Here is a 12,220-nt window from a genome sequence, read left to right as displayed (position 1 = left end):
GCCTTCCTGAGTTGATTCATTTGACGCGTGGTAATGTAGTTGAGCGTTGTAGCTGATTCGTGACCGCTGAATTAAGCCCACTTGTTACTTGTTCGCCTAGCGTAAATTTTGGCATCTAGAGAAACCCAGTTCTTGTATGAAAACATATATCGAACCTTTACAAGTGAGCATGATTGTTCTGGGTATTTAAGAGCCTCATTGCGCCGCCTATCTCTTTCCCAGTACCGCTATAAATCGGAGACGAGCCAAGTTGAATTGAAAAATTCTGGTTGTTTGGTTTCTTAGTCGCTGCTCAGAAGTGCTTCTGGAATTAAATTTCCATTCCACCATCTTGTTTTGCGATACTTACTGTACGCATGTACGAGGTGCTATGCAAGAGCTTCGGGACTGGTACTGCCATCTGTCGAAAACCTCACCTTTGGACTAATGCTCACCATCACCCTCGAAGTAGTTCCCATCCGCACGTACACACTAGTCCCAGCGCTTCTGCCATTGGTCAAACGTTTTCTGGAAGTCCTGTTCTCTGCGGGTGATTATCACCGCAAGAGATGCTTCTTGAATCTTCTCTAGAGTGTCGAACCGACGGCCTTTCAATTTGAGTTACAGTTTTGGGAATAGTACGAAGTCGCAAGGTGCCAAATCTGGCGAGTACGGTGGGTGGGGTAGAACCGCCATGATGTTTTTTGTCAAAAAGTTCCTGGTGAGCAAGGCCGTGTGACAGCGTGCGTTGTCGTGACGCAGCAGTCAGTTCCCTTGACGCCAAAGTTCGGGTCGTCGTCGCCTGACGTTTTATCGGAGCCGTCGAAAAATGTCACAGTAGTTCACGGAATTCCCTGTTTGGTTGGGTGGGACGAATTCTTTGTGCACAATTACCTTGGTGTCAAAGAAAACGATGATCATGTTCTTCGCTTAGCTCTTTACCTGTCTTGCTTTTATAGGTCTTGGAGACCTCGAGCTCTTCCACTTGGACGATTGTTGGCTTGTCTCTGGGTCATGACCGTAAATCCAGCTCTCGTCGCGGGTGATAACCCGTGACCAGGAGGTTGGATCATCAGATGCGGTATGACGAAGGTCCGTGCACACTTCAACAAGCTGTGCCCTCTGATCGACAGTCAAGATCGCCACACACCAAACACAGAGTATTACGAAAATCACTGCGGAGACACAACACATCCTCCCAGCTGAATGTCAGTCCGCACACTGACTCATATGCAGCTCTCGTCACCTAGCAGTGATCTACTACTCCTACTTTCCAGATGGCAGCATCAGTCCCGAAAATATAGGATTCTGCCTCGTACTATAACACTTTTACTCAGTTTTAGCCATCTCGCTGAGCAGTGTACCTGCGACAGTGTTGAGGGTACAATGGTGGCTCGAACTTAGACGTGACTTTAGTCTAGCACACCGTTACGGACAGTGTGGTATGTCACCTTACGGGACTCCTGCACCGTTGTACCTTTGCAGCTGCGCTTCTACACGCTATGCCGACCTGCATTATCTTCGCCGACGAGGTCGCCCTCACTAAATTATGCAGCAGCAGTCCATTCACTGTTTCGTGTTACTGCTGTTTACCTCATTTTAAAGGTCTAGGGGTGGAGTTCACTGGTCGCTAACTTACGTAATTGTAATCCAGTGACTCATTCATGTAACTTCTGTTTTTGTCGTTCAATGGGTCTACCCTCTTCAGAACCAAGCAGAATTTATCTGTTATTCCAAATATATATGGTAAGGGAGTGGCATATGGAAATCATAAATGAGCATTGTAATAGTAGCTCTTAGTTGCTACTCATTCGGCAAGAGATTTTTCCAAGTCCAGTAGGCAGGACTTCCTAATTTACTCTTGGAAACAATTAAGAAGTAAGTGTTAGATTATTGTAACATATTTTGTTGATCTATTTACAACATCAACTACGAGAAATAACAACAGAGAACTACGTATAACATCCGTACTCACCGTTCTATCGTGAAGACATTGCACAGAGGTCGCCAGTAGCGGCCACCATGACGCAGCGAACGGAACATATTAATGTAGCCAACAGCACAGAAAAAGTATCACTGATAAATTTTTTTGGATTCAGCTAAAATGTCTAGCGTACTAGACACATGATTATACAGTGTAGGACAAACTGTAATAGCACTTAAGGAAAAATATTGAAGTAATGTCGAGCCAGGTGGACGCTGGAGGAGAAGAGGCTAAGCAGGCACTTATTCTGTGCCAGTTTGGTATCCCTTGTTTTAACAGTGTAATATGTTTATAAATTTGTCCATTCTTTTAAATTAGTATGGGAAGCTACTCCAGTTGTAAAGTGCTCATTATTTTGGATTAGTAGTTTAATTAATGTGACAGTCACACTCCCCTTTCTTTCGATGTCGGTAGCTGTAACATCACTGACTTTGGGCACCTGGTACTTGGTTTGGCCACACTTGAATGTACTTCGTTGGCACGGTGCCTAGATATGATAACATTTGGTGTTAATTTGACATCAGAGGCTTCTCTTTTTATGGGCCTGTCCACAAAGGGTTATAATTTGAAATAAGACCCTATTTGAATTTTATCCATAATGGATGCAGATGAACTACGTGACTGTTCCTTTCAGGGTGTTGAATGAAAACCGCTACCAGTCACAACTGAAGGTATTTATTTACAGCACGACCGGTTTCAGGCTTTTGCCCATCTTCAGGTGCTTACATTCAGAAACATGTGACGTTCAATGATGGAGTTCAAGATGGATTATCCATATTGTTGTCACACTGACAAAGAAGAAGGAGAAACATATGCAGATTTACCAAAATCTTTATTAGCCAATTCCGAAATATGGTAAGTGCGAAAGGCAATACTGTCTCTGTCAACAAAACTTTCAAGTCCAGCAACACTTGGTACTCCAGTACCTCCTCGAACAATGGCAACAGTAAACCATCCGTTACCATGACCAAACGTATCGTTTATATCTAAACTAAAATTAAGTCTACAACCGACGAAAACAGCAGGACCATCCAGCAGAGCTTGTGCAGCGACAGACTTAACTGGAATACGATTCTTCTTGTCTCCAGCTGTTGTAGCAAACTCAATGTTCTCGATGGTCTTGTAGACTGTTTGTTTAGAACGGCGGCGATTAAGTCTACAATGACAAAGAAGAAGGAGAAACATATGCAGATTTACCAAAATCCTTATTAGCCAATTCCGAAATATGGTTAGTGCGAAAGGCAATAATGTCTCTGTCAACAAAACTTTCAAGTCCAGCAACACTTGGTACTCCAGTACCTCCTCGAACAATGGCAACAGTGGAGACAAGAAGAATCGTATTCCAGTTAAGTCTGTCACTGCACAAGCTCTGCTGGATGGTCCTGCTGTTTTCGTCGGTTGTAGACTTAATTTTAGTTTAGATATACACGATACGTTTGGTCATGGTAACGGATGGTTTACTGTTGCCATTGTTCGAGGAGGTACTGGAGTACCAAGTGTTGCTGGACTTGAAAGTTTTGTTGACAGAGACATTATTGCCTTTCGCACTTACAATATTTCGGAATTGGCTAATAAGGATTTTGGTAAATCTGCATATGTTTCTCCTTCTTCTTTGTCATTGTATACTCGTAACAGGAGGAAAATAACTGTTAACGAATCTGTATTCATTTGGGTTAAAGGCAAAGGTGTATGTGAATATGTAAAATTTGTTGGTGATTGTACTGTATATTTCCATAAATAAATTTTGTTTTTTCTAAACTGATTCTAAGTCCGAATCAAGGTCACGCGTGTTCGGACATGTATATAAGCGAGCGAGTGCCGCGCAGCGGCTACGTCGCGCTGCTGCTGCTGCACAGGCAACTGCATTGAACGCTGCCAAGATGCCTTACAGAAGATATCGCCGCCGTTCTAAACAAACAGTCTACAAGACCATCGAGAACATTGAGTTTGCTACAACAGCTGGAGACAAGAAGAATCGTATTCCAGTTAAGTCTGTCGCTGCACAAGCTCTGCTGGATGGTCCTGCTGTTTTCGTCGGTTGTAGACTTAATTTTAGTTTAGATATAAACGATACGTTTGGTCATGGTAACGGATGGTTTACTGTTGCCATTGTTCGAGGAGGTACTGGAGTACCAAGTGTTGCTGGACTTGAAAGTTTTGTTGACAGAGACAGTATTGCCTTTCGCACTTACCATATTTCGGAATTGGCTAATAAGGATTTTGGTAAATCTGCATATGTTTCTCCTTCTTCTTTGTCATTGTATACTCGTAACAGGAGGAAAATATCTGTTAACGAATCTGTATTCATTTGGGTTAAAGGCAAAGGTGTATGTGCAAGATTAGCGTGACAACAATATGGATAATCCATCTTGAACTCCATCATTGAACGTCACATGTTTCTGAATGTAAGCACTTGAAGATGGGCAAAAGCCAGAAACCGGTCGTGCTGTAAATAAATACCTTCAATTGTGACTTGTAGCGGTTATCATTCAAGACCCTATTTCATTTTATAACTGTTGCTGATATACAAACTGCTGTTCCTTTATTTAAACAAAATATTGAATGATTTAACTGGTCGTGTTTTCTTACTTGTTGGTTAATATATTACTTGCTGATCTCTTAAACTGTGTCTCTGAGTGTGCATAATGTTTTTCTTAAGTGGTAATCAAGTTTGTCAAATGATGAATAATGTGTGTTGAAAATCCTGACCCAGTCCTTTCAAGTGTTTGATTTTGGTGGACTCGCTGTCTGAAAGGTCAAATTTCATATATTTCATAATTCCACATCACTGGTAACGTGTTGTAGAAAGTGATGGTGATTAATTTGATGTAAGTAAAATTTTGAAACACGTATTTATTTCGTATGAGCTGTAAGTAAGTAGTTACTGCTATTAAAGTTACAAACCTCGTAAATAATTGTCTGTAATCATGTGTGAAATTGTGTGATACCTTGCAGCCTATAAGTAAATGACATGTTTTACTATTACAGAAAGTACCAGTGAAGGAACGTTCGGTTTTTGGAACAGAACAAAACGCAGTGAAATAATGTTTAGCTTCTCCTTTAATGGAGATAGATTAATATCAGCAAGCAGAATATCTTTCACCACTAATGTAATTCATTACGGAATAGATGTGTTTAAGAAACAGATGTAGTTCGTGTAAGAATTCTCTTGGAGACAAACGTTGTTAGAGACGAAGACTTTGTATTAATGTTTCCTGCAGTTCGTCAATATTTCTTTTCTGACTGTCCCTTTCTGCATTCTACACTCAGAGTCCCAATGCTATCATATCACACCATATACAAATATCTGGTTTACTTTTCATGAATGTTGCGTAATCGTTAACAAGTACTTCGTTACCGGGCAAAGTATGGCAAATATTCACCGAAATATTGTTGTTACCAAATGACGTAAGATATGGATCGATCGATTTTTTGCAATTCTACCAACACTCAAAGCACATTCTGATTAGTCGGAGCAGGTCCAAAGCATACACATTTCTTATGATGGCTGCCGGACATACTCAACATGTGTGTTTGATATAATTCGTGACAGATGTGCAGTGGTCCATCTTCTCGTTGATGTTACAGGTTACCTTCTGCTAAAAAAATGTATGCACCAAAATTGCATAATGTGCTTCTGTACCGTTCGCTGTTGAGAATCGATCGGACAAGTATAAGGTGCTCCCACCTCAACAGCGGTATTTTTCTACAAAGTCGTACCCTGCCATCAGAATGCACATTCGTGGACCATGAATTATTAATGCAGACAACTATTATGAATGCTTTGACTGTACTATGACTGCATTACTGTACATATGATGTTTGTGACCTGTGACCTAGGGTGAGCAGGGGAACACATGGTTGTTGCTGGGTTAGTTGCGTAAATTCTCCTTTGTTGTAAGGTAATTGTCTTGAGTTATTAAGCGAGTAATTTTCTGCACTGTAGCCTGACGATCTTCTTTAACAGTGCGCGACACTCAGCAGCTCCTCTAGGCGTCAAAATATTGCTGAGTGCGACAGCTCCCTCTGACGCCAGCGGTTTTCTCCTCGGTTTTGACGGTACACCCTTTAAGGATAGCTCGTGTAGAGGCCAGCGCCCTCACGACCCTTGAGGGGGAGTGTCTCATGCATCATGCATACACTATCAGTATTCCAGATAATATGCTGATATCACGGTCTTGTCCGTCCCGACCTCGATTTTGATACCAATGATAGGTGCAACGTCTGACGACATCCAGTCGCACAACACATTCTGTTAGGCCATTTTCTATATCGGCAGAAGTTCCTTGTCTCCTACATAGTCGCTATCCCTAATTAAATTGCTCACAGTTCTTTGGTGCGACGTGTTAGCAGTCTGTTCACTTTCCTGAGCGATTACAAACTGACCTACGTCAGAACTGAAATCAGTCCAATTAAAGACGTTGTGTGACAATGACGCTTCGCAGCAGGCAGAAAAAAATAACACACTAATACGATGTTATGAGGTCGCCTTGGTAATAATACTCAGTCCTGAGTCGTTATCATCATGTTGGACATTTCGTTGGTCAGGTCTTCATAAGAAATTTCGGCACCAGCTATTAGTATAGCACTGTCCTGTTACAATGGCTAACATATTTCTATATACTGTCGCTCTTAGCTGACGCCGTCCTGCCACAAGCTGTGTACTTTTCCATCGTCATGAACGCTGTTAAACATAACAACCTTTTCGTCGCCGGTGTTCTCGCTACAGATACCTGTTCTGCAAGCTTTAATGCTAAAACAGTTTGCCTGAGAGCCTTTGCGTATTGTGTAAAGTAAGTATCTGCATTATTTCGAGGTCTTTTTTTTTTAATATACGGGAAAAGTGAAATTGTATATGGAGTAGAAATTAAAACAGCTTACTCCTACATTTTTATAATTTATCGTCTCCTCGATCGGAACCGCTACGCATGTGACACTAGCACTGTTGTGTTATAAGCAGGTGAAAATATATGTTTGACACTGAGACGTGGCAGTGAGATATAATCCTACTGACATAAATCATTTCCGATTTCGTAGATTCTGTCATCACTATAGCTGATTAAGATCAAAAAGTAGGTAGGAACAGAAAATGCATGTGTACGGCCTTCTTTTTGAGATCACTGGGTGCAAACCACATAGTAATCAAAGCTATGGACCGGAGATATTTCAAATTTTATCAAGCGCTATGACCTTTGTAACAACCGACTGCTGAGGGCATCCATAGTCGACTGCTAAGCGGCGGAGCATGGCAATTAATCTTGGTGGGAATCTGTCGCGCAGTATTGGAAGGACTTCTGGAAGGTTGGCATAAGATTGCAACGGGCAGAACTAAATGCAACAGTCCTCAAAGCCCAGGAAAGGAAACATAATCCACAAACAAATTCAATTTTGTAAGAAGGGAAAATTACTTCAAATAGTATGCGGAAAGAACCTCCACTAGAGAAATCGATGTAGGGCATTATTCTATAGTACGCGAACATAGTAATAAAGTGGATTGTCTGATGTCACACTAATCTGAAATTTGATAGACAGGGATGACAGCCATTGTACGGAGGAGAACGTGGTGGGTGTTTGCTGAGGCCGAACCTACATCAAACGCCTTGCCTTGCGTGATAACCTCTATAATTGTTCATTTTATGCACATAAAGTTGGCGTGCATACAGTCGTGTAAGCAATGCTTCTGACTGGTACTGTGAAAGCATATTTATGATACTGACAGTATTTGAAGTCTTAGACAAACGTAGAGTAAGGAGAATAGCTTATGTCGTACCATACGCCGTCACTCTACCTACTGTCGACTAGTTGGACAATGTTTGTTATCTAGTTGTTAAGTGGCTCAGTGTTATTAATAGACTGTCACTGATGACGTTCTGATCGCAACTGTAGGGATCCTGTGCGTTGGAGAATGTTGCGTGACTAATTGCCAGCAGATCAAAAGCCATTTCATTACTACGTCCCGCATGGCAGTGTAGCTGGGTTATAATATTATTATGCATGAGATGCTATGTCGCTATACGTTGATTTAATTTTCGGTTGCACAAGTTCCATGAATTCTTATGAAAAATATTTGTAGCTTTTCCTATGTTGTCACTAATGTACACCAACCAAACTCAAGTGCAAAAGGCCTCAGCAATGTATTACGATTCTACCAGAGTATCTTGTTCCCCATTTGGTGTTGTACCGACCTCTACCAGAGTGTTGTCGTTTTGATGAAAATGTTAATCAGTTTCGAAACATGGGAGCACAGCATACGAAAAGCTGCTTTACAGGTAAGGTAAATAATGGTAACGAGTCAATTACGTGCAGCTGGTACACAGAGTAAGAAGGTAAGCTTAGACACGAACCCCTGTTACTCCTCTGCTTACTGCGCCCCGAAAATCTTACTATATTACGTGACTGGGAGAGTTTTTGGCTTTTATTTTCTCTCCCTGTTAAACAATGTGTGTATGAATTAAGAACAACTATCCTGAAAAAGACAAGTTACAGCAGTTCGCATGCTTATTAGCATACAAATTAAAATGCGTAACAGGGAAAAATTTGAAGTTTCCAACTTAGAAGTTGATGTACATCATGTTTGGTGGAACAGGAGTTTACGTCAGCTCCATCTCTCTCTCTATGATGTCTATTTGGTGTGCTGAAGGATAACGTTGAGTAAACCTCACAATACAGTTTGGTGACAGAAATCATGGTATACCTCCTCACATCGTGTCGGACCTCCCAGCGTAGAACAGCAACTCGACGAAGAGTGGACTCAACATGTCGTTGGAAGTTGCTTGCTGAAATAATGAGCCATGCTTCCTCTACAGCTATCCTTAATTGCGGAAGTGTTGCCTATCAGGATTTTGTGCATGAACTGACCTCTCGATTATGTCCTACAAATGTGCGGTGGGATTCGTGTCCGGCTCAAACTATACAGAACGTTCTTCAAATCATTCACGACCAATTGTGGCCCAGCGACATGTCGCATTATCATCCATAAGAATTCCAAGTTCTCTGGGGACATATCGTCTATGAATGGCTGCTACCGGTTTCCAAGTAGTCGAACATCCAGAGGACACATTCCATTCCTAGCAAACACAGCCCACACCATTATGGACCCACATCAGCTCGCACATTGCCTTCTTGACAACTTGGGTCCATGGGTTTGTGGGGTCTACACTACAATCGAGCAGCACAATCAACGCTTACCAACTGAAATCGGGACTGACCAAGCGACAGACCAGGAGAGGCTCTACAGGCGATGACATGATGTTAGCAAAGGCACTCGCGTTGGTCGTCTGTGGCCATAGGCCATTAATACAAAATTTCGCCAAATCGTCCTAATGGGTTCGTTCGTCGTACATTCAGAGGTTACTTCACTCAGTGTTGCTTGTCTATTAGCACTGACACCTCAACTCAAACACCGCTGCTCTCGGTCATTAAGTAAAGGCTGTCGGCCACTGCCTTGTCCTTTGTGAGAATTAATGCCTGAAATGTGATATTATGGGCATACTCTTCACATTATGCATCGCGAAATATTGAATTCTCTAGCTATTTCCGATATGGAATGTCCCTTGCGTCCAGCTCCAACTACCGTTCCGCGTTCTAAGTCTGTTATTTCCCGTTGTGCAGCCATAATCACGTCAGAAGCCTTTTCACCTGAATCAACTGAATACGCATGATAGCTCCCCAATGCACTGTCCTTCTGTACCATCCGTATATGGCACTGCTGCCATCTGTATAGGTGCATATCGCTATTCCATGACTTTAGCCTCCTCATCTCAGTGTTTTCTACAAAGGAACTCTTAAGATGCGTTGTTCATGGTGCTGTTGTTACCTACGCCTGCCTCTAAATTTTTCACAAGGGAAACTCCCCATCACACCCACCTCAGACTTGGTAGTCAAAAAGATCCAGTCAAAGACTGTCAAAACTGAACGCAGATCCAGCATGAAAACAGGAAAAAGGTGTACTGAATTGTGAAAAAAAGGAGTAAAATAGGAACAGTGAACGGCCCAACGGTGTTGGTGTGCAAAGTGAAAGATCTGTGTTCAAATCTCCCTAGTGTGCATTTCTTTGTCACAAAGTTTGGATCGTTTCGTCTAGTCATTGGTGTTTCTGATCTTCTTCTGTAGTCTTGGCGGTTGTCATACCATATACGTTGGATGTAGAATATGAGTCATGTGGCAAGAATACATTACCGTAAAATGAAAATGTGGTGAATACTGAGAACAGATGAGATGCCGCACAGACGTCTCATAAAAATGAAAACAATAAATAAACGGGTGTGAACTGCGTTACAAGAAAGGAATTCAAGCGTCATGACATGTAGTAACTCTGTAGAACAAATAGGGTGAACGTCCGTCGGGAGTTCCCTTCCTTACACCTCACTGTTACAAACGGGAGTTACACCAGCACACAGACACAACTCTGAATGTTGTGAACAGACACGTCGATATTTCATACTTTTGTGAAAAAAAATGCAGAGGACAAGGAAGATTTGAACACAGTTCGTCTCCTTCCTAGTTCAACACTGCGACGACATATACACGACGCTGAGGCTGTTGAACGTCGCTCAGTGTTGCACGTCTTGAGGGCGGAACGTTAACCGTCTCGATTTTGCTTCTTTTTTCACGGTTCAGTACACCTTCTCCCTGTTTTAATGCTTGATCTATGTTCAGTTTCCGACGGGCTAGCCACTGGGCCATCTTACCACTAAATCTGCGGGGTGTACGATAGGGGCATTCCCTTGTCAGGCTTTTCCCACTACACTCCTGGAAATGGAAAAAAGAACACATTGACACCGGTGTGTCAGACCCACCATACTTGCTCCGGACACTGCGAGAGGGCTGTACAAGCAATGATCACACGCACGGCACAGCGGACACACCAGGAACCGCGGTGTTGGCCGTCGAATGGCGCTAGCTGCGCAGCATTTGTGCACCTCCGCCGTCAGTGTCAGCCAGTTTGCCGTGGCATACGGAGCTCCATCGCAGTCTTTAACACTGGTAGCATGCCGCGACAGCGTGGACGTGAACCGTATGTGTAGTTGACGGACTTTGAGCGAGGGCGTATAGTGGGCATGCGGAAGGCCGAGTGGACGTACCGCCCAATTGCTCAACACGTGGGGCGTGAGGTCTCCACAGTACATCGATGTTGTCGCCAGTGGTCGGCGGAAGGGCTACGGTACCGCACACCGTTAGGCCGTCTTCCGCTCACGCCCCAACATCGTGCAGCCCGCCTCCAGTGGTGTCGCGACAGGCGTGCATGGAGGGACGAATGGAGACGTGTCGTCTTCAGCGATGAGAGTCGTTTCTGCCTTGGTGCCAATGATGGTCGGATGGGTGTTTGGCGCCGTGCAGGTGAGCCCCACAATCAGGACTGCATATGACCGAGGCACACAGGGCCAACACCCGGCATCATGGTGTGGGGAGCGATCTCCTACACTGGCCGTACACCTCTGGTGATCGTCGAGAGGACACTGAATAGTGCACGGTACATCCAAACCGTCATCGAACCCATCGTTCTACCATTCCTATACCAGCAAGGGAACTTGCTGTTCCAACAGGACAATGCACGTCCGCATGTATCCCATGCCACCCAACGTGCTCTAGAAGGTGTAAGTCAACTACCCTGGCCAGCAAGATCTCCGGATCTGTCCCCCATTGAGCATGTTTGGGACTGGATGAAGCGTCGTCTCACGCGGTCTGCACGTCCAGCACGAACGCTGGTCCAACTGAGGCGCCAGGTGGAAATGGCATGGCAAGCCGTTCCACAGGACTACATCCAGCATCTCTACGATCGTCACCATGGGAGAATAGTAGCCTGCATTGCTGCGAAAGGTGGATATACACTGTACTAGTGCCGACATTGTGCATGCTCTGTTGCCTGTGTCTATGTGCCTGTGGTTCTGTCAGTGTGATCATATGATGTATCTGACCCCAGGAATGTGTCAATAAAGTTTCCCCTTCCTGGGACAATGAATTCACGGTGTTCTTATTTCAATTTCCAGGAGTGTATATAGCGAGGTGACTCGGTGGTTAGCGCAGTCGACTCGCATTTGGGAGGACGAAGGTACAAACCCACGTTCGGCCATCCTGATTTAAGTTTTTGGTGTTTTCCCTAAATCGCCTTACGCTGACACAGGGATGGTTCATTTGAAAAGGCAGTGCCGACTTCCTTCTCCCATCTTCCCTAATCAGATGCGACCGATAATCTCGCTGTTTGGTCCCCTCTTCCAAATCAAGCAACCAATCTTTTCCAGACTGAGTCATATGGAT

This window comes from Schistocerca gregaria, chromosome X (assembly GCF_023897955.1).
Source record: "Schistocerca gregaria isolate iqSchGreg1 chromosome X, iqSchGreg1.2, whole genome shotgun sequence".
Taxonomy (NCBI): domain Eukaryota; kingdom Metazoa; phylum Arthropoda; class Insecta; order Orthoptera; family Acrididae; genus Schistocerca; species Schistocerca gregaria.
The sequence above is the reverse complement of the archived record's forward strand: the minus strand, read 5'-3'. Positions refer to the sequence as shown.